Below are 23,681 nucleotides of genomic sequence, written 5' to 3' on the forward strand. Positions count from 1 at the left end.
TGGGGCTGGGCAGGTATTTTACAGAAATAATCTAAACTTCACTATTAGACAGTAAATATATAATGACCTATTTCTTCTGCTGTCGAGCATGATAAGAGAATCTTGTTTTTTGATTCAGAAGAGAACAGGGCCGTCCTTAGGATTTATGGGGCCCTACGAAGCCTCAGAGATTTATTTCCAAAAACTTTGTAGTAAGAGAGAGTCAGCTGTCTTGCGGAATACAACATTAAATATTATGGAATACATGATGCAGTTCTTCTCTGTTTTACATTTCCTTAATCAGTATTTCTAAGCTGATTTTATATTTTAAATGTATTCTTAAGCCTTCATAAAGTAATCATTCCCGCTTACTTCATATTTAACTCACTGAAACAAAGACATTATTTTAAATCAATCAGTCACAGAGGTTTAGTGTGTTCATAACAATGTTCATTGCTTTTAGAAAAAGGGAAACTAATTTACTTTGTGTGATCTCCATAACAATAGACATGTTTATGAAATTTCACCAACTTCAAAAAAGTTTCCAAAGATTTTAGGCATAACAAAGGATTTTATATCTTACTAAGGTACTGATTTTGCTGGAGGGTTCTCTTAAAACTAGTTCATCAGATAGTCAGAAGTAAACAAAGGGAACTCTTTGTCCAGCTATCTGGAAGGAAAGGGGCGTTGTCCCTTTAAGGGCTCCCTTCAACCAGGCGGGGGAGAGGTGAAAGGAGAAAGGGATGGACAGAAAATACAGGAAGACTTTGGAAGCAAGTTTTTTTTTTTTTTTTTTACTATAGTAATTAAAATTAAAATGTGTATTTTAGATAAGGGTGGTCTTTTGAAGGATTTATTTTAAAAAAATATATGTCTGAAGATCCAAGCATTTAAGGCTAAAGATGATTGTGCATCTAAAAATCGATGCAAGGATTTTTTAAGAGATGTGATTTTATGATCTTCACCAACTCACTAATGAAATATTTTTAAAGCAAATTTTAAACTAAGGTCCTGTAGACTAATATGTTCTGAGTAAATATTACAGTCATGCACAACTGTTTTTGTCAGTAAATTCAGAAACTGACAGTACATACCTGGGATTTGGCAAATGGCTTCATTACCACTTGAATGGCTCTTTAACAGTTTCAATGTTGTGCTAATAGGTCTGGCAGGCTTTTTCACTTTTAAGTTACTAGATCCCCTCCAGAGTAAGGGCTTGTCTACACTGGCAATTTACAGCACTGCAACTTTCTCACTCAGGGGTGTGAAAAAACACCTCTGGTGCAGTGACCACACAAGCCAGTTTAAAGAGCTGCAGTAAAGTATCAGGTAAGATGGTGAAAGTACATTTACTGTCAAACTGCCTATTCCAATGCCTGAAAAGAGCTGGTCACATCCTTCCTGTTTGCAGGTACCCCTGCATTAAAGGTAGCTAAAACACTTTAAAAACTTTTCTAATGCTACTCTTCCATTTAAAAGCAATTGCTGTAGTTGCTACAGGGATTCTGTGGAACTGTGAACTGGATGAGGGTTGGCCGATAGACACTCATTAAGATATGATCCATGTTATGAAGAAGGTTGAGAATGGGAAATGACTGCCTAGGAAGGAGTACTGCAGAAAGGGATCTGGGGATCACAGTGGATCACAAGTTAAATATGAGAACAGTGTGACACTGTTGCAAAAAAAAGCAAACATTATTCTGAGATGTATTATCAGGACTGTTGTAAGCAAGACACGAGAAGTAATTCTTCCGTTCTACTCCGCACTGATTAGTCTTCAACTGGAGTATTGTGTCCAGTTCTGGGTGCCACATTTCAGGAAAGATGTGGACAAATTGAAAAAAGTCCAGAGAAGAGCAACAAAAATTATTAAAGATCTAGAAAACATGACCTATGAGGGAAGATTGAAAAAAATTGGGTTTGTTTAGTCTGGAGAAGAGAAGACAGAGTGGACATAACAGTTTTCAAGTACATAAAAAGTTGTTACTAGGAGGAGGAAGAAAAATTGTTCTTGTTAACCTCTGAGGATAGGACAAGAAGAAGTGGGCTTAAATTGCAGCAAGGGCAGTTTAAATTGTACATTAGGAAAAACTGTCAGAGGGGTTAAGCACTGGAATAAATTGCCTAGGGAGGTTGTGGAATCTGCATCACTGGAGATTTTTAAGAGCAGGTTAGACAAACACCTGTCAGGGATGGTCTAGATCAGTGCTTCTCAAAGCCGGTCCACCGCTTGTTCAGGGAAAGCCCCTGGTGGGCCGGGCTCATTTGTTTACCTGCCACGTCCGCAGGTTCGGCCGATCACAGCTCCCACTGGCCGCGGTTCGCTGCTCCAGGCTAATGGGGGCTGCAGGAAGCGGCGCGGGCCGAGGGACATGCTGGCCGCCCTTCCCGCAGCCCCCATTGGCCTGGAGCGGCGAACCGCGGCCACTGGGAGCGGCGATCAGCCGAACCTGCGGACGTGGCAGGTAAACAAACCAGCCCGGACCGCCAGGGGCTTTCCCTGCACAAGCGGCAGCCTGACTTTGAGAAGCATTGATCTAGATAATACTTAGTCCTGCCATGAGTGCAGGGGACTGGACTAGATGACCTCTTGAAGCTCCTTCCAGTCCTATGATTCTATGAATCCATGTCTCACTCACCTGCACTGGAAGAAAGAGCTGCTGGGATTGAATAATGCAACATTCTAAGTATGCTATTTCTGTCCTGAAGGCTACCTATAATTTCATTAAAAAAAATGAGGAAACCTTCTGCAGTTCCTCTCAAACCAGAAGCTATGAAACAGCACTTTGTACAAATTAAGGTACAGGCACCACTCCTCCTGATGGGAGCTTGGATTATTAGAATCGATAGTTTTCAACAGGAGAATCTCTCAGGTTTGAGGTTCAACCATCACAAAAATGTAAAGGGAACACTGCTGCCAACTAGCAACTCAAATGCTCGCGTTCTAATTCTGCAGCCAAAGGAAACTACCAGTGGTAACTGGGGTTTGATCACAGCACCATTCTTTTATGGACATAAGAATTTCCCCCCCCTGTTTTCCAGAAACTAATAAAGCAAGCAGGTCAAGAAATGCAGCATTAGATCATCTAATACACACTTGTGGCCAATGCAGGACAGTTATAACTTAGAGAATTTTTTTCACTTGACCAGAGCTCAGAGATACTACTCAGTCCAATGCAGGACAGTTTACTCTACAATATTACTCAGTCTTTGCTCCTATATTATAGATAGGGCCCTACCAAATTCACAGCTATGAAAAACACATCACAGACGGTGAAATCTGGTCTTCACTGTGAAATCTGCCGGGGAGGGGCAGGACCAGGGGCACGCCAGCTAGGGCTCCTACCATGTGCCGGGCTCCAGCAGCTAATCCTGACTTCCTCTTCTCCTGCAGTGGCCACTCTCTGGGCCAGGTCAGACCCACCTCTGGGAACCTCCCTCGGCTGTAAGAAGCTCTGTGGCTACTGCCTGTACAGTGACCCCTCCCCCCACTTCTACAAAGGTTTGTCACCTTTGCCCTCAGCTCTGCCCGCCCCAGCTCTGGGTCCAGCGCACAGGCATTTAAAGTGCCTTGGACTGGCTGGACGGTGGGGGACCACAGCACCCCCCTGGCCACAAGGCCCTGGGCGGTCACCTGCTCGTAAGGCCGGCCCTGCTCCTGCCCAAAAAGTGATAACCCCGTATACCATGCCCCGCTGCTCTCTGGCTATCCAGCTCTGAAGGCAGCTCCTCCATCAGCAGCAGCACAGAAGGGTGCAATAACGTGACCTGCCCCACAACACTCTTTTGATCAGGACCCCCATGGTTATAACCATGAAATTTCAGATGTAAATATCTGACACTCTGAAACTGAGGATTTTTAAAAGCCTATGACCATGAAATTGATCAAAATAGACCGTAAATTTGGTAGGGCCCTAATGATAGATTACCCTGCGATTTACCTTAAAAGACTTGCAAAACACTTCTATACAGTCATAGGATCCCTGTGAATTCCATCTGGACGGATTGTCCCTGAGGAATTCTCTCTGGAGGAACAAATGCTTGTGAAGAGAACAGTAGCAATAGTGTTAGCACAATATTAGTATCATCAGGTCTTATGCAAAAGAATTTAACAAGACCGAATTAGGGATATCAATAGGATAATAATAATAGTTAATGAACAGTTTTCACAAGTATTTGCTCCTCTGGACAGTATTCCCCAGCATCACACAGAATACATTTAGATGGATTCTGTACTTCAGATTCTAAGATCTGAGCGAACCTCCAACTGTCAACATGTCTGGATAGGTATATAAATCTAAGTGTAGAAATGCCTTGGGGCACATGTGCACATCCCTTTACAACTGGGAACTGTAGTTGTAGGTCACTCACCTGCTCCTAGTCATGTGCCTAACAGGAATTTTCATATATGGCTTTTCTGCCTCTTAGGGTATGTCTACACTGCAATTGGCCATCGGCGGCTGGACTCCAGCGGGGCTGTTTAATTGAGATGTAGACAATCCGGGTTGGCTGCAGCCTGAGCTCTGGGACCCTCCCACCTTTCAGGGTCCTAGAGACTGGTCTCCAGACCAAGCCCAGACATCTACACTGCAGTTAAACAGCTCCACAGCCCAAGCCCCACGAGTCTGAGTCAGCTAGCCCAGGCCAGCCAGCTTTTAATTGCAGGGTAGACATAGCCTTAGGTATGTCACACTGCAAGTGAAGGTGTGACTGCAGAGTGAGTAGGCACACCCACTAGCATGGGTAACAATAGTAGTGAACATGTAGCAGCATGGACTTCCGTGTGGGCTAGCTGCCCCAGTACAGCCCTGCTGAGGAGCCATGGTACCGTACATACTCGGGTTGCTAGTCTGTAGCGGCAGAGGCTACAGCACAAGCTAGCAACCCAAGTATGTACGCAGGTTCCTTGGTGGAGCTGTACTGGAGTGGCTAGCCCACGCTGAAGTCTTGCTGCCATATCCTCACTGCTTTGATACCCAGTAACTAGATTAAAGCTAGCTTACTCCTGCTATAATCACACCTTCCTTTGCTGGGCAGACATACCTTTCGGAAGGGGAGCAGACAGAACCGACTCAGGATCAGGGAAGGGACTCTCTACACTTGTCAAACACAAGGCCTGAGAGGAGGGAGAAGCCTTGTCTCCAGTGCTCTGCAGACCTTCCCAGCTAAGGGCTGGACGTGGTCCTAGGGGCCGCGAGACTGTTTGGGTTAATTTGTTTTGAATCTTAGGTTCTAAGTTAACAACCTATGCTGATAAAATCTGCAGATGAGACCAAACTGGGAGGGGTTGCAAGTACTTTGGAGGACAGGTTTAAAATTCATGACAAATCGGAGAATTGGTCTGAATTCAGCAAGATGAAAATTCAATAAAGACAAATGCAAAGTACTTCACCTAGAAAGGAAAAATCAAATGCACAACTACAAAATGGGGAATAACTGTCTAGGTGGTAGTACTGCTGAAAAGAGTCTGGGGGTTACAGTGGACCACAAACTGAATAGGAGTCGTCAATGTGATGCAATTGCAAAAAAGGCTAATATGATTCTGGGGCATATTAATAGAAGTGTTGTATGTAAGACACAGGATGTAATTGTCCCATTCTACTCAGCACTGGTGAGGCCCCAGTTGGAATATCATGTCCAATTCTGGGCATCACAATTTAGGAAGAATGTGGACAAACTGAAAAGAGTCCAAAGGTGAGCAACAAAAAAGATAAAAGGTTTAGAAAACCTCACCTACGAGGAAAGATTGAAAAAACTGGACATGTTTAGTCATGAGAAAAGAAGACAGAGGGGCAACCTGATAACCGTCTTCCAATATTTTAATGGGCTGTTATGAAGAGGACAGTGAACAATTGTTCTCCATGTCCACTGAAGGTAGGACAAGTAGGAATGGGCTTAGTCTGCATTGCAACAAGGGACATTTAGGTTAGCTATTAGGAAAAACTTTCTAACTATAAAAGTAATTCTGGAAAAGGCTTCCAAGAAAGGTTGTGGAATCCTCATCATTGGAGGTTTTTAAGAACAGGTTGGACAAAAAACCTGTCAGGGATGGTCTAGGTCTACTTGGTCCTGCCTCAGTGCAGGGGGCTGGACTTAATGACCCTCAAGGTCCCTTCCAACCCTATATTTCTATGATTCTATGAAAAGCCCTGGGCAAAGGAACTGGAACTCAGCCATTGTCTGGAGTGTGATGGTCAGCCCAAGAGAAGTTTAGTTGTACTGTTCATAGCTGCTGTAAGCAGGTACCTGCTACAGCTTCAACCTATTTACACCTTAAAGCACTAAGGCTCAGATTTTAGGAGTTGCTGCACTCAAAGATGCAAGGCCTAGCTGGTTTAGGAACCTAAATCTCATTATCAAAAGGGATTTAGGCACTTGGGAGCCTAAATACTATCAACTGTCAACTTCTGAAAATGAGATTTAGGCTCCTAAATCTGCTAGGAGTTGCGACACTGAGTGCAGTAATGCCTAAATACCTTTACAAATCTGTGCCTAAGACTAGAAGGAGCGGATTGACTATTCAGTGAAAATAAAAGTGTGGTTGCCTAGCTATCTCAGGAGGATGGTAAAACCAGCACAAATTCAGAGGCTGTAGGTCTTTGTCTTATTAGGAGACTTCTCCATATTCAGCTTGTAGCTTTGATAAACATTTCTATTTTAGTGTACCAAACAGTGTGAGGGATATTACTCATCCCTATCCTTTTAGTGCTTTGAATGTTTCTAGAGCATAATATTCAAGCACTAACTTTTTATACTTTGAAATATTTTGGAAAGGATTGAATAATCCGTTATATAAAATAATCTGTTTAACACCAAAAGCTGATGTTTGCATTGGGTAACAGAGCCTGAGAGGAAGTTTGCCCTGAATTTATTATAGGCTGAAAGAGTCTAAACTCCTTGGGTGAAAGTCAATGGGACCAGGATTTCATCTCTTATTTACAGATTTCAATTTAAGTTTTCCAGAGCACTCAACTCAGTTATTCACATTTGCAGGGAGCTTTCTTTTGTGTATTAGGCTGTTGCGTGATTGTCCTGGCAGCCCCACACAGCTACAGGTGCTCAGTCTTCTCCTCCAGGGCTCTTTATTTCACATCAGGGCCCATGGGTGAAACAGTAATATAAATATTTAAATCAGGAGTCCTATGTGCAGTTTTACACCTGACAAAGTTTACCAACTAACTTCTACAATATGTTGTGTGAAATCACTAAAATATTTTGACCAATTTTTCTATTAATCTCTTGAAATTTAAGCCTCATTCTCAAATGGAAGTGGTTTGTAAGGAGCAATTTTATTAGAGGGAAATCCCAAATTTCTAGCTCTTTTCAGTGCATGTCTTAAAGTCCTAAAAGCAATTTAAATAAATTGTGTAGCTCTATATTTATTGGTGAAAGGGAATATTTTCTATGAATTTTGTAAAAGTTTCACAAAGTATAAATATTCAATGAACAATATCAACAGACAAAAACACCAAAGTAGGATGGAGTCCTTGAAAAATGTGAGACCAGCAGTGACTCAACAAAACGGCAAGGGGCAGGCCTGGAAAAAATATTTAAAATATACACGAGGTTTCCTTATTTCCTTATTCCTCCTATTCATGCAAAAGAAGAACACAGATGCTCATGGTTACCCAATATCATTTGACACTGAAGTTCTTTTGTACAATTTTTGTTTTCTTACACAAATGCAATGAGAACATGATAAATACTTGCCTCCTTCCAGAGATGGTCTTTATATTATTTTGAATAATAAACAAAGGAGGTTGCAAACACAGAGTCTCTCTCTCTCTCCCTGTACAAATCTTGTTCTAATTTTGGTAAACTAATACATTAAACTACTTCAGAACATCGTCCCAATACACACACACACCCCTAATATGAAAAACACAAATGCTGTTAGCTAAACACCTCAGAATTCAGCAGACTCTTAAGCAGCATTAAACAAAAAACAGACAAAATGTCTGAATGCACCATCATGTATTCAGGATTCATTCATGCACTCAAAAAAGCCATTAAACTGCTACACATTTAAATGTAGTGAAAACACTAATTTCATTATTTCAAACTTTAGCATCGCTATATAAACAAAAATGATACAAACTACTAAACATATAGGGGGCATGTCTTATTGACTACTGGATGTCTCCCATACTGGTGTTTGAGGCAGCTTTTTCTAGCTTATATTATTTAAATAAGAACCCATATCAAATAATATAGCAAGTTAAAAGTATTTAAATAATGTGTGTTCCCTAATAAAGTGATCTGTAGCAGCATTACTAGTTCAGGATGAAAGCTTCAGTTCCATTTGTGATTGTGGGTAAGGAAATATTCTTAAAGACAAGAGCCCAAGGGCATTCCCACAACAAATGTGTTGAGGAAATATTGGCAACTTAAAATGAATCAAAAATGCAAGAGGACTAATACTGAACAACTGAACTTAAAAGCTACATGGTACAATCTGAGAATGAATACATTACTTAGAGTTGTATACCTTCACCTATGGTCCCACAACACAGTTCGTTTTGATTTCAGCTCTCGCTGGTAATTTAACTTGGATACCAAACAGGTCACTGTTGTTATACATAGATAGCTATAGATATCAAGTTTATTTTCTTTTCAGATAGACCAGTACCTTAGATGAGACTTTTTAAACACCCTTCGGTTGTAGTTTTAACTAACCCACAGGGAGTCTACCACAACGGAACTAAGCCAGCGCCACCGCCCCGAGGAGGTTTCCAGAGGCGGGCGGATGGGGCAGCCCCTACCCCGTCTCTCTGCCCCGCACCGCCGCTCCACGACTTTCCTCCCCGTTAAAACGCCGGGCCGGGGACCAGGGCGCGGGGCCGGGGGAGGGGGAACGCCCCGTCGGGAGCTGTGACCCCCGCTGTCCCCCAGGCACAACCACACACACACACACACACCCCACGACAAACCCGCACACGGACGCCACACGGGGAGCGCGCGGGGGCCTCAGCTTCGCAGCGTCTCATGGCGGGGGGGCGACGAGCGCCTGAAGCCGCGGCTGCCCGAACCCGCCCCCCACCCCCGGCGACACGCTCACGTGCGCAGCTCAGGCCAATCAGGAGCGGGAATGATGACATCACCTCGCCGTGTTTACAGTCGGTATTGGTGAACCCGGGGCCACGGCGAGAGCCCGGGCCCGCGTCTCCGGGCCGGGGGCTCCCGAGCTCCGTCGCCCGCCAGCGCAGGGGCCGGTGTCCCGCCCGGGAAGGGGAGCGGCCCGGCCGGGGAAACGCGCCACGACGCGGGGAAGTTTGAGGGAAGCGCGTGGTACGAACCTGCCGCGGCAGGGCAGTGACCGCTCCCGGGATCGGGCCCCCGCCGCCCGCCCGGCCCCGGCCCCGGCCCTTCCCCGAGCCCCCGGGACGCTGCTGCGGCCACTCGGGCGGCGCCGCGCAGCTTTCGCGTCCCGCGCAACAAGTGGGTCCCGGCCCCGAGCCCCGATCCCCGGCGCGGCCCCCGCGGGTCCGGGGTCTCCCACGAGACTCAAACCCGGGTCCGTCTAACGCCCCCGCGGCCCCGGGACAGGCCCCGGCACGCGGCAAAACGGGGCGTAGGGACCAACGATCGCCCGGCCCCGCGCACCGCTCCCGCGCTACTCACTCGCCCCGCGCGCCGGGCTCCATCCCCCGCGGCCCGGCTCCGCTCCCCGCTCCGGCTCCCCCGCGCCCGGCGAGACACAGGGCTCCGGGTCCCTCCGACCGGCTGGCGGCTGCAGGAGCCGCGCCGAGCGCACCTACCTCCGGGAGCAGCCGCGGCGGGGCTGGGGAGGGGCGCGCTGCTCCCCCCGCTGCACCAGCCCTGCCGCAGAGCCCCGCGCTGCCCCCGCCCCGCACCTCCGGCCCGCGCCGCGCGGAGCCGCCGGCAGCCCCATGCCCGGCCGCCGCGCACGTGTCCAGGTAAACACCCCCCCCCGGCCGCCCCCGCCGCGAGCCCGCAATGCAGCCGCCCGGGCCCGCCCGCATTATGACAAACCCTGGCCGTGGCGCCGGGGGGCTCCGCGGAGCAGCGCCCTGGTATCCCCGCACCCACCGCTACCGCCCGCACGCCCTGCCCGCCCCCCTCCCGTCCGTACCCCACCCCGCCTCTCCACAGCCCCTGCCTGCAGCTCCCAAACCCCGCACCCCCCGCTGCCCCCTCTCCGCACCGCCAGGACAAGCTGGGCCAGGGGTCAGCCCACCGGCCCCCCGGGACTCCCCGCCCTGCTCTGGCTGGGCACATGGCGCTATGTCTACACTGCCAGGAAAGCGTGTTTGTAAAGGGCTGGCTAAGCCACCATCGGCAACTCCAGAGGTGCTGGAAGGAGGGGTGCTGGGGCCGCACCCCCTGGCTTGAAGTGGTTTCCATTAGATAAGGGGTTTACAGGTTGGTTCAAGGGCTCTCAGCTCCCCCCACTATAGAAACTGTTCCAGCACCTCTGGGCAACTCCTTAACATGGCAGCGAGAAGGTAACCCAGTTTTCACTCAAATTCAGCTGCAGGCTCTCCTATAGTATAGGCCAGGGGTGTCTAAACATACTGGCCCTTGGAGCTGCCTATGACAATCTTTAGAAGTTTAAGAGCCGGTGTACATGTGCTGGGGCTTAGGGCTTCATCCCCACAGGAGGCACCTATCAGCACAGGGGGCTTCAGCCCCACTCCTGCTGAAGCCCCAAGTCCTGGCAGGTCCCCAAACCCCCTTCCCCAGTGACAAGAAGCCCCTACCCCACTGCAAGGCAGAGGTCTTAAGCTTCCCCCTCTCCAGTCTGGTAGGTGGAGAATGGGGGCTGCACCAGCCACACATGAAAGGTAGAAGAGAGACATGTGGCTAGTGAGCCACCCTTCGGATAGGCTTTAATGGGAGCTGCTCAGCTGAGTTGCCTGTCTTCACTGCTATTTTAACCTGAGTTAAGTACACCTTTTTTGGAGTGTAGACATTCAAGCAATAGGAACAGCCCTGGAGAGTGAAGGGACAGGGGATATGTATGGTGTAAATTAGGGCTGTATGTACTGCTCCAGCTGCTGTACCCGCGGGAAACTCTGACTTTGTCTGTTTGCACAGCCTGCCAATAGTCAGGGAGCAAGCTGGGGCAGCCAGGAACTGATTAAAGTCCCATCTCTACTACACATTGTGATTATGCAATAGCCAGGTCCCCCCTGACTCATTGTAGTACAGAGGCTGGGGACCTTAAACTCCATGAACTCCCCTCAGTTCTCCCATGGCCTGTTTTCGCATCGGTTACCTGCTCAAACTCCTAGCTAAGTCCACACACAGCTCTTACAGTGGGATAGGAGCTATAAGAGACACCATCCCCAACAGTGTGAGCAAGGGAAGATCCCAGGCTGGCTCTGTCATCAGACTGACCCAAATACAGCATCTCCATCTCGCACTCCTATCACTCCCTGATCATAGGTAGCACAACAAACATTGATTTTGGGAAAATAAGAGCCAGAGCTGTATTGCTGGGCTGAAGGAGAGCTGAGGTGGGGCTTACCTCTAAGACGGTGCAAACCCCAAAGAGGAAAAGGAGATAGAACTAGGAGTAATAGGAGGAAGACAGAACAGTGGGAGATAAAACATTCTCAGGGGCTGGTCCACGACTGTGGAATGAACTCCCCCAGGAACTAAATGCCATCACCAACCTCATCGCCTTCCACTCCAAGTGGAAGGTGCAATTCTTTGTCCTTAACTGCTCTAACATATAAATAGCAACATACACATTTTAAAAAATCCAACCCTTAAAACCCTGCCAAAACAGGACACTCCACTCCACATCCTTCTCCCTGGGGAGAGAAAAAAAACCCAACCTTAGATGTGTAGTCAATTGCTTCATGCACTATCAGAAAGTCCTCAGATACTACAGTGATGAGCACGGTATAAGATGCTATATAGAATACAATGAAATGAAGAAAGGGGAAATTCAGGCTGAAGATCGGGAAAAGTACACTTCTACCCCGATATAACACGAATTTGGATATAACGCGGTAAAGCAGCACTCCAGGGGGCGAGGCTGTGCGCTCCGGCAGATCAAAGCAAGTTCGCTTTCACCTATAATGCGGTAAGATTTTTTGGCTCCCGAGGACAGCGTTCTATCGGGGTAGAAGAGGTGTATTCTAAGAGTGATACTGAGCTGCAGAATAGTATCTAAAGTGAAGTGCTGGAAGGCAGCACTGCCACTGGGGGACATAAGGACCTAGGCCCCACTCCTGCAGACACCCACATGTTTAACTTTACTGAGAAGAATGGTAGTAAAGTTTCACAGATTCATAGAGTTTAAGGCCAGAAGAGACTATTATATTATCTAGTCTTAACCAGTTAAGTTAACATATGCATAAGTGTTTGCAGGATTGGGGCTATATTAGTCATTTTCATCTGTAATTTAAGAGGCACAAGACAAAAAAAAATACAGTATAGTGTTAAACAAAAACTACTAAAAAAAATAAAGAGAAAGCATTTTTCTTCTTCTTAGTACTAAGTTTCAAAGCTGTATTAAGTCACTGTTCAGTTGTAAACTTTTGAAAAAACAACCATAATGTTTTGTTCGGAGTTACAAACATTTCAGAGTTACAAACAACATCCATTCTGGAGGTGTTCGTAACTCTGAGGTTCTGCCTTACAGTGTTTACAGCCTCTGAGGAGAAGGCAAAGCAGGCCTACTGAGGCAGTTTGACTTGCTGGGGAATTCACAGTGTAGGCAGGGAACTGTGCAACCTGGGAATGCTCCAGTCAGGAGGGAGAAAGACACGTGTCTTTGCCCAAGAGAGGTGATGGCTAGGGAGCTGGAAGCCTATAAATGGGTGCCCTTGCTGGACCACAGAAGGGGAATATACAGGTGCAGTTACCCCAAACTGTGACACCTTCTTCCTAGAATACCTCTTACATATCTTGGAACGCCAGTCTTGCTGTCTTAGTGTATTAGTCTCTATATGTGTAGTTCTTTGTAGCTGTATTGTATTTCACTTCTAAAAATCACGAATTAAAATGAAGAACAGGAGGACTTGTGGCACCTTAGAGACTAACAAATTTATTAGAGCATAAGCTTTCGTGGACTACAGCCCACTTCTTCGGATGCATATAGAATGGAACCTATTAGGTACAGTGGGCTGTAGTCCACGAAAGCTTATGCTCTAATAAATTTGTTAGTCTCTAAGGTGCCACAAGTACTCCTGTTCTTCTTTTTGCGGATACAGACTAACACGGCTGTTACTCTGAAACGAATTAAAATGTTTACTAACTTCCTTCCCCATACATTTTGAAAATGTCTCATCCATCTCAGATAGAAAGATGGAACATACTGCAGATACTGCTAGATAAACAGGAGTGTTAGGGTACGTCTACACAACAAGTGCTACAACTGCAGCTGTGCTGCTGTAGGGTAAACACTTACCACAGCAATGGAAGGATTTTTTCCATCACTGTAATGAATCCACCCCCTTGAGAGGCAGTAGGGCAATGGAATAATTCTTCCGTTGACCTAGCAGTGTCTGCACGGGGCTTACATCAGCTTAACTAAGTCTCTTGGGGGGTGAATTTTCCACTCCCTTGAGTGACATAGCTAAGTTTTAGGTAGTACCTGGCTTTTGTCTCTATGGATCTGATCCAAAGCCCACTGAAGTCGATGGAAAGAATCCCATTAACTTCAATGGGCTTTGCATTAGGCCCCATACACACCCTTAAAATGAGACCACCACCAAATGTAGGTATTGTCAGTTTTAGGTACTCAGCAATATAATTTGTGCTTCTGTAGAAACAGTCAATATGTGGCATGATACCCATTAGTGGGCTCACCTGAGGGGAGATATAGAAAATGCTTTTACGTAAAATACCAGAGTTAGTCCCAGCAGCTCATTTAATTTCTATTTTATTAGGTAATAAATTTGTTAGAACTGGGAGCAAACAATATAAGTCCAACAGTTTCCAAAAACACAAACCATGTTTCTTTGGAAACCATTAGTTTAAGCTAATGGAAAATTCCCTGACAGTTTTTGAAAGCAGTAGTTCTCATGTTGTGTAGTGTGGAGACCTGGCTGTTAATATGATAGGGGCTGCTAAATCATATTCAGGACAGATAAAAATACAATACTTTCCTAATCTTCCTTTTCCATGTGAGATTGCTTTAACGTACAGTGGGTGGGAGGGAATGTGTGCTATCACTGTGAAAGTTTGAGACTTGCTAATCGTAATTTTTATAAAGTCTAAGGCTATGTCCACACTACCACAGTAAGTCGACCTACGCTACGCAACTCCTTAGGTTGAGTTACTGCGGGGTCTACGCTGCAGGGGGTTGACGGGAGAAACTCTCCCATCGACTTACCTAACTCTTCTCGTCGGGGGTAGAGTACAGGGGTCGACTGGAGAGCGATCTGTTGTCGATTTGGCGGGTCTTCACTAGACCTGCTAAATCAACCGCCAGTGGATCAATCTCGGAGCGTCGATCCCAGCTGTAGTGTAGACCCGCCCTTAGTTAACTAAAAATGTTCACATAATGACAACTCACTTCAGACTACATGTTTAATACAGCCTAAATTACAGATAGTGGGGGTGAGAGGAGAGACAGACAGACAAGTTCTTCAAGTGAAAAGGAAAAAGGCAAACCAAACTCTCCTGTACCAGCTCTCTGAAGCTTTTAAAGCTGCTTTAAACTAGATCTGGATTTAGTTATTCTATGTGTTAGCTCACAGTGGTGATTATCCTAGAGCAATCTGGCAGGAAATTTATGATTTTAATAAACACTTCGAGAATAAATACATGGTCCCACTTGATGCTTCCCTTCCTGTGCAATTCTACTTCTCTTTTCTAGCATCCGGCACACAGTGAAAAATGGGAAAGAAGGAATTTTCCTTTTTCTGACAGTTTCTTGTTATAGCTCAAGTACTCAATTCAGGCCAAATTCAGCCCCAAAGTAAAGCAGGATCAATCTCCAATTTGCCATAGTTTTCCCACCCCTGAATTAGCACATCACAAATAAGGGGCCAAGTGACAAAGGACTATGATGTGGAAGGGGTCCCTCTTGGATGTGGTGCTTATGCAACTGGTGTCATCCAAGTATTTGTATTTGTTATCAATAGACTAAAAGAAAGGAAGAACCATCTAATCTCTATCTTTATTAAAACCATTATTTTTCCTGCAAGATCCATCTGGGAAAATCACCATTATTGTAAATCGCTTCTTTCAGAATGTGCATGGATCTTTGAAAGAACAGAGGACACAGATACCCCTGTTGGTAGGAGGATAGTTAAAGCACAAAGATGCAGAGTTAGCAACAGTACTTACTCTTAATAAAATCAATGATAAATCAATGCTAAAATGGTATTTGTTGTTTGATGGAATCTACTTGCTTGAATAAATAAATCAGCATTGAAATGCCCTCGTAATTCTCCTAATCTATTGTTTGTTATAATAATTTCTAGTTATTACCCAGGTCATTAACACTGTGACCATAGATGAATGTGCTGTGGTGAGATATCACTCAAACTGCTAAACTAGTTCCAAGAAATACGAGACTGGCTACTTCAAGACATAAGAGCCTTTACATAGTAAAGAGATAAGACAATGGATTCCCACCTCTCCTCAAACTTAATTTCTCTAATGATTACTCATCCTCAAACTGAGTTAACTGCAGCAAAATCAACGAGGAGTCCGATGGCACCTTAAAGACTAACACACTTGGGTTTTTACTCACGAAAGCTTATGCCCAAATAAATCTGTTAGTCTTTAAAGTGCTACCGGACTCCTCGTGGATTTTGTGGATACAGACAAACACGGCGACCGCTCTGATACTGTAGCAAAATGTATTTCATGTCAGGCATGATCATGTTTACTTAAGAAGAGTCACACTGACACGAACTTATTTTTTTCTAAAAAGACATAAATCGAAGTAATGCATGTGTCAGCTGGTACCAGCCGTTAAATTCACTCAACTTGGTTAACAGTTTTTTATGTCATCAGTTAATCATCCACTACGTGAACTGTGTATGAATGGGTTTCTGGATATTTGTGAATAGGCCTGCCTCTATTTAAAATACCCGGGTGAATGATTTAAAAATGAGGGAAAGAGGAGTAAATAGGAAAGAAGAGAAGTAGTACTGCACGTGAGAGTGCTGGGTGATGTTGGTGACCTGGGATACACAGGAGGTCAGACTGATCTAGTGGTCCCTTCTGGCCTTAAACTCTTAAGACTTTATGACTCTAAATGAAAGAGGAGAACACATATGCCCCACACCATCCCTCATGTCAGGCCAGGAAAATTAGTGAATTTCAACTCAGCAAGTTCCCTCCTACTCAACCAGGCAGCGTGGGAAGCATAGTTTGCTTCCCTGTAGAGAGGGCTGAGGCCCCTCCAAATCTGTGAATCCCAGGGCACCTACAGAGGCCTGAGGGTTTTGTTTACAGTCTGTAAAATGCTCCATGCAGCACAGACCTCTCCCCAGTGGCTGCTGCTCCAAATCCACATGCAGGAGGAATCAGTGTGGGGCTGTATCTCCACTAGCAAAAATTGGACACACAGTTCACCATAAGTAGTAGTACTACGTAGCATAAACAGGATGTAGGTGTTTGCACCATCATGTCATCTGACCAACTGCATCTTGTCTACACTACAGCTTTCACTGTTGCTATCAGTTGTGGAGTGAATTACAACTTCAATTTTTGTGTGTGTAGACAATGCCTAAAATAATGCCAGCAGAGTCAGCATTATTTTCTCCTGCCGCTTCATGGGAGACAATGCCAGACTCATCCCATGCTCTCCTCCACAGCCTCTGAACCTCTCAGCCCCACACACTCAAGACAGAGGAGCTTCCCCATCATTAGGACAAAAGGAAGGCATGACAGAACCTCGTTCTTTCCATCAAATTCCCGCCCTCTCCCATTTCTGCACAGCCACCCTCAGATCTGCTCTATTGAACAGCCATCACCAGCAGAACTGGAGAGGAGAATAAACGACCCAGAAAGGTGAATACAAACAATGATTTCAAGTGATTTCATTTGATCTGATATTCAACCTTCTGAGCAGTGATGCTCTTTGTGGCGTTCTATGGCTGGGAAGCCCATATATGTGTAAGGTAGTACTGGGATTAATAACAACAATTGGTTTATTTTATTTTATTAAATGTGATTTTGGAGAAGCAAAGGAAGGGCGAGTGAACATTTTCTAAAGCATGATCTTATTTCTGTGCCCTACAGAGCTGTGAGTGACCGTCTCACTTTACGTCTTCTGTAGAGCTGAGTCATCAGGCCCCTCCAATGTTGCTTATGAAAAGGATGATTCACCCCCTGGCTGTGGCTGTAGGTTGCCCCAGCTCCCAGTTCTAGTGGGAACTTCCTGTGCTTCTGGGATTATTACTATGAGACACCATACTGAACAGAGAAAATCACTTGATTTAGCCAGACGTTGGGGTAAGGAGAAAGTTGTTTCAAAAAAGTAAATTGGCTGGTTTAATCTACAAACAGGTAATAAGGAAACAGTTGTTTATAGCTTAAAAACTCAGAAGATTTTTTTCCAAACATCTTAGTGTAAAATTTAGTAAGACGAAGGGGCTCAACCAGGAAAGTACTTCAGGTGCCTGCTGCCCTGCCTCCCCAGGCCTTGTCCACACTAAGGACATTTTCTAAAAAATCCTTTAGTTGCTAACACTACTGGGATATTTTCAGAAAGTGTCCTTAGTGTAGACTGACTCTTTGGACAATATCACTCCCACAAACAATTGAACCCTCTCAGAAAAAGCATTTTTGGTGTCACATATTGTATTACTGTCAGCAGAAAGTCTCACACTCCACTTAAAACCTTAAAAGTAAAACTGGCAGATTTTTGCTTTTGAAGCAAACACACAAAATCCAACTTCTTACCCCGTTTCCCTAGTCCTGTCTGCTTTCGCCTCCCATTTACAGACTGCCTGCATTCACTGGATCTCTGGAGAAAGTATTTGTTGATAATTCTTATCATACAATTTCTTTGAACTTACATGAATGCTTGAGTGAGTGAGAATGATTCACAAAGAGGAGATGACAATCTCTTTGGTGCTTTAAAAATAACCACACTTTAAATTATTCCTGTTCACCTTCATATCCCCAAACTCACTTACAGTAACAGGCCCAGCAATACATACTTACATTTGATTATTGTACTATGTCTATCTCCTTAGGCATTCAGAATCTCATCCTGCTCCCAGTGATATCAATGACACTACTCCCACTGACTTGTGGTACAGAGCTGATCTATGTTAGGTATCTCCTGACATAATTAAGCTCCTACGGGCAAATTCCAAGGAATGTGATGTGGAGCACATTAGTTAATCCAAAAAGGAATTACCAGTAAGGACAGGACAAATGTGATCAGCTCCAGCAAAGATTCCTTTCTAAATAGTGTGGCATGTTTTAATCATCAATCATAGAATAAACACAGACTTTCCAGAGGAAATCATGTCTGAATATGAAGCAAAACAAACTCACAAGACAAAATCCAGGATACAAAATGAAATAGTCCATGCTGCAACTCTGCCACATAGCCTTTGCTTAGAAAAATAGAAAAAAAGTCAACTCAGAAAACTCATTAAAATAAATAATATAAAGATGTCCAGAAAAAAAACACCTTATCATGCCGCATGCCCCCAAAAGATCACAAACAACACAAGAATGAAAGAGACAATATGGATCTTAGCAGAAAAATAAACACTGAGCATCCACGCTGACTGACCTGACATAAAATGGAAATACCAAGCAGAATGGCATGAATACAAAAAGTTGCTGTTTTAAACTTAATATTTTATATGAATCTCATGTGCATACTACAGCTAACAGTAGCTCCATAACAAAAAGCAATATTTACATAAAATATATACATTACATTCCTATAAGGAGCATCCCTGTTGTACAGACATCAAATTTTCAGCAAGTGCATAAGATGAACCAATTAAATTACAAAATTTAAGATTTAGAAGTATAAAGTGAAATTTGCATCCATCCACATGAAGAGAGGAGCGCGGACTCTGACAGCACAAAAGCAACTGCTCATTTCAAATGTGTTAGACAGATAGTAGGTTTGTGTGTCAAACCAAAGTTTGCTGGGCAACAGGGGAGCAGGGTTACTCCATTGTATAAAGGGAGCAGGAATTCTGAATCTAGAATATCTGTAATCAGTTAAGAGTCCAAACAGCAAACTCAGAGGTTACCATTATTCCAGAGCCCCAAAACACCACATTGTAGGGTCCCATAACCATCCCCAGGAGCCAGTATAGGATTACATGCTAAGTGTATATTCAGTGAATATTCTTGCTTTCAGAGAAACCGCTCAATGTTGTACATACATGCTCCACAAGGCAATGCCATCTGAATTCCAAGAGTGCAAACATATTACTGAGAGAAGCAGTTCCTGAATGACTACTGAGGTGAACATTCACCAGTGTTATTACCAGATACATTACACAAATCACTATTATCAAGCTATGTAATGCCACACCAGTTTGGCTAAGAAATGTCAAAGTTGCTACCACAGGGTGCTGCTTCAGCTACCCCATGAGCAGTGCTACCTAGCACGCTTTCATGGTCTCTCAGGCACAAATGCACATAATCTCTTTCTTTTTCACCACATGCACTTTCAATCTTGTTCTCCTCCCCTCCCATATCTCAGACATTCAGTGGGCAAACTCTCCTTACAAGGGAACCTCTCATTCAACAGTTTATATTGCCTGTAACAGGCACAGGGATTGGTTATCTAGTGTGTGACAGGGTGCTGGGCAAAGGGTGACAGATTCAGCTCTCAGTCACGCCAGCTCCTTGTTAGGGGAACAAATTAGAGTGGGCTGGAGATAGCCTGGCCCTAATTGGGGAGAAGGAGACAGCTGCTACCTAGTTAGCCTGGGACTGCATAAAAGCCTTGGGGAAGGAGGCCAGGGGAGGGCAGGAGAAAAGGCAGGGGATGGAAGCAGGGTGGTAGCTCTCCCCTCCTGTCTGCAGCTGGTAAAGGGTTATTTGTATGTGGTGAAACAGTGGTGGGAACAAACCTAAGAAGAAGGTGCATCACTGGTCACAAAATCCAGGATCTCGAGTGACTTTGTGAGCCCAGCAGAGACAGAAGAAAAGGGGCCCTGTCACACTCCCCTACATAGAGGTAAGAGAAGAGTACAAGGTGTCCAGCTGGGAGGAAATTGGTCCTTTCCTTTTCCCCATGTGGTGCGAGTGTCATTCCTTGTTTTAACTGTGTTCTAGGACTAGCCCCTTCTTTTGGGGAACTGATGGCCTGTTGAGCTGCCTGTAAGCAAAGGGTTTGTAATTCTGTTCTTTGCCAGCACCACAGTCCTGCTATAGGAGACAGCTTAGTGACACTGCACAGACAAACGGAGGCATTTCAGTGGTTCCCAAGTTCCGTTGCTAACTTCAGACATAGGCAAAATATAACTACTATAAAGGTGTCTGGGAAACGTCAACGCTCATATCACAGTGAAAGCAAGCGTCAGCGCTGCCAGGGTGTCAGACTGAGGGGAGCCTAAGGCTAAGCCCTCCCGCCCCAGCATGTCTGAAGAAGGCCTTTGTAATGGAACATCAGTGTCCTAATGACTGAACGCATGTCACAGTCTTGATGTGTAGTTATCTCAGGAAGAAGCCAGGACTGATACAGAAAAGGAAAAACTGTCTCCGCTCCCACCTCCAACTGTAGCCCCTTTACCCCTGTCTGCATCTCCCCTGCCCGCCCCACGGCCCTGCTCCTAGCTCAGGAGCATGGGGGTGTGGCCCTCAAAAGTTTGGGGACTGCTGTCCTAGAACTTGGGCTCAGTCAAGTGCAGAAAGCAGCTGTTTTTTAATCATCAAATCAAAATCCTGCAAATTGGAACAAATTCCAAATGTCACCACATGGATAAGGATATTGTGCAGGATAACGGTGGCTTTGTCCTCAAAGAGTGTCAGTTCTCTCATCTTCAGTTACACTGTTATGAGCAAAATAGATCACCTCAAAAGAAATAAATAGTTCCTTACCTCTTCTCTTCAGCTACACTACAGCCTTGCCTCTGCCTACGGTTTGTTCTAGGCCATCTATTGGGAAGAGTTTAACACATCTGTTTCTTTATCTATAGCATTTTAGTATCTTAGAATTCTAGAACTGGAAGGGACCTTGAGAGGTCATCTAGTCCAGTCCCCTGCACTCAAGGCAGGATTAAGTATTATCTAGACCATCCCTGACAGGTGTTTGTCCAACCTGCTTTTAAAAATTCCCAATGGTGGGGATTCCACAACCTTCCACAAATCTTGTGGGTTCTTTAAATTGAATCATTCATTTTTTAATCAAAACACACACTTGATCTATAAAACCTTTCAATATTAATGCACCAAAAGTTGATTTAAAAGAAAACCCTGCACCATGTCCCTTATGTGATGCATTTGACTTAGACAGTCCTTCTGATTGCTTTTGTAACTTTCATGGGTCAGGGATCATGACTTTCTATGTTTGCAAGTTTGACACTCTGTACCCTAAAGTAACACCCTGGCACCTCCCACATCTACCAGGGTGATATAATTATGATGTGTTTTGTACAAAATTATGATGTGAAGTTATGAAGTTTTGCTATGTATGTGTTACTGAGGTTGGGAACACCCATATGCAGCCTTTCAGGTACAATAATGAAGACACCAGACAGTGTAGATCAGTGTTTTTCAAAGTACGGGTCACGACCCAGTACTGGGTTGCGGAATGTCAGGCACTGGGTCGCCTTGCTGATTCAAATTATAACGACCGTTGCTGCACAGCAGCTCTAAAGGGCCATGCAGCAGGGACCTGGAGAGAGAGAGGTAGGGGTGGGTGGGAACTGGGAGGGGAGCAAGTTGGATCTTGCAGGGCTGCTGTGGGCTTCTCCCCCGTCCCCAGAGCTCACTGCTTCTGGTGGGGAGAGAGGGACCCTTCCCCCGGAGCTCCGTGCAGAGGGGGAGAAAGGTCCTTCCCCCGGAGCTCTGTGCTGCCTGCCAGAAGGGGGAGAGAGAGGCCCCTTCCCCGGAGCTAGCTGCTGCTGGTGGGGAGAGGGCTGGGGGGAGTCCTCTGGCCCCAGCCCTGGGGCAGCCTGCCTGCACCCCAAACTGCTCATCCCCTGACCCACCCCAGAGCCCAACCCCCCAGCCAGAGCCCCCCACATCCCAACCCTCTGCCCCAGTCCTTAGCCCCCTCCTGCACCCTGAGCCCCTTATCCCAGCTCCACCCCAGAGCCCTCACCCCCAGCCAGAGCCCCCACCCTCTGCCCTCTCCTGGGCCATCTCCCACACTCCTTACCCTAGGCTTACTAAGGCTAGTGGTTAGTTATGTAAAGTGGATTAAGCTGGAATGTTTTGCAATATTATGATTTTATGAAAACTCTAGTCAAAAGATATAATTATGTTGGGTCACGGGTATCAACAATTTTCTTCAACTGGGTCACGAGATGTAGATGGCCATTAAGAGGAATACACGCACTCACAAGGATTACCCCAGGAACTATACAATGGAAACCTCTTGGAGAGAGCACGGACACAATGGAGGCTGTTGGACTCAAATCACAGCAAAGGATCCTTCCAATAAGCTGGAAGAAGCTATAAAATGGGGAAGTGACATCATCACTTGGCTTCACTCCTATTCCCCCCCTCAACACCTGGAAGCACGTCTGGAGGATAAAGACTTTGAATGGGGGAGGGTTGTCCCATCCTGGAAAGGAGTTCCAACCTGTGTATGGAGGATTCAAATCCTGTCTAGTTAATAGAACTCAGATTGCAAATTTGTTTTATTTCTTAGGTAACCAACTGTATGCTATTACTTATAATCCCTTAAAATCGATCTTTCTATAGTTAATAAATCTATCCATCTATCTATATATCTATAACCTAAAACTGTTGTTTGAAGTGTAAAGGAAAATCTGCTTAGGAACAGGGGCTAGTGCATTGTCCTCTCCACATTGAGGGAGGGGCGGACTGGGTCACAAACTTACACCCGTCAGGCTTCTGACCTGGGCAAGACGGTCCAGTTCTGGGTCCGAGGCTGGGGAGCTGTGGGGAACTGGCTGGGACCTCTCTACTACTGGTTCATGAGTGGCTGGCAAAAGTATTCATGTAACTCAGCTGGTGTGTCCCTGCCTGTGAATGTTTGTGTGAGTGCAGGACCTGGAGGGGGGTTGCAGCTTGTCACATAATCACAGTGTGAGAGGGAGCCCAGGTTGTTAAGACAGAGGCTCAGCGGCACCCCAGTTCCAGGTTGCACCGGAGGGAACCTATCACAGCAAGCACACTGATGACTCTCAGTAAAATACTCTCTGAGGCAACAGCCACACCATACAACAAGAGAGAGGTGCCTTAACATCCTGCATCTCAAGCTGAAGGCATGAAAATAAGGCATTCTTGAAAACAGTGCATAAAAACCAAGTGCACATTAAATACCACAATAATAGAGAGTAGAAACACAGCTCATAAGGGATAAAGGGACAACTGGAAACACAGTTGAGACCCCTTCTGGTTCCCTACACTGGACCAGATGAGCTCTTTGCTGGTATCAGAAAGACGTGAGCTTGCAGGCCAGCTTGCAGAGAGGGCTGCAGAATGTAGCTGGGGGCTGCTATTTCAAAATGGCTAGAGAAAAACAGTCCAGTCCATCTGATAGTGGATCAGTAAAAAGAACTTTCAGCGCAAGGATAAGCGACCTAGGAACTGTAGTGCAGAGTTCGCAAGTGCATGGTGGCAGAGGTTCTCTTCAAAGAGCAGGT

General features: G+C 45.4%; 1 protein-coding gene across 30 annotated transcripts in view; it reads right to left on the reverse strand.

Moving 5' to 3' along the window:
- The window catches only part of CAMTA1 (calmodulin binding transcription activator 1), a 913,810-nt gene that overhangs the window by 66,548 nt on the left and 823,581 nt on the right, over positions 1-23,681 (reverse strand). The window contains exon 1 of one of the 30 annotated variants that reach the window (XM_065574900.1): positions 9,601-9,707. The exons of 26 other annotated variants lie outside the window; for them this stretch is intronic. The gene's annotated coding sequence lies outside the window, so the exon portion shown is untranslated. Of the gene's footprint in view, positions 1-8,608; positions 9,028-9,600; positions 9,708-9,737; positions 9,872-23,681 lie in introns of those variants that run through there. 3 more of the 30 variants (XM_065574899.1, XM_065574898.1, XM_065574897.1) reach the window with 3 other exon arrangements.

Source organism: Chrysemys picta, chromosome 21, assembly GCF_011386835.1.
Source record: "Chrysemys picta bellii isolate R12L10 chromosome 21, ASM1138683v2, whole genome shotgun sequence".
NCBI classification, from domain to species: domain Eukaryota; kingdom Metazoa; phylum Chordata; order Testudines; family Emydidae; genus Chrysemys; species Chrysemys picta.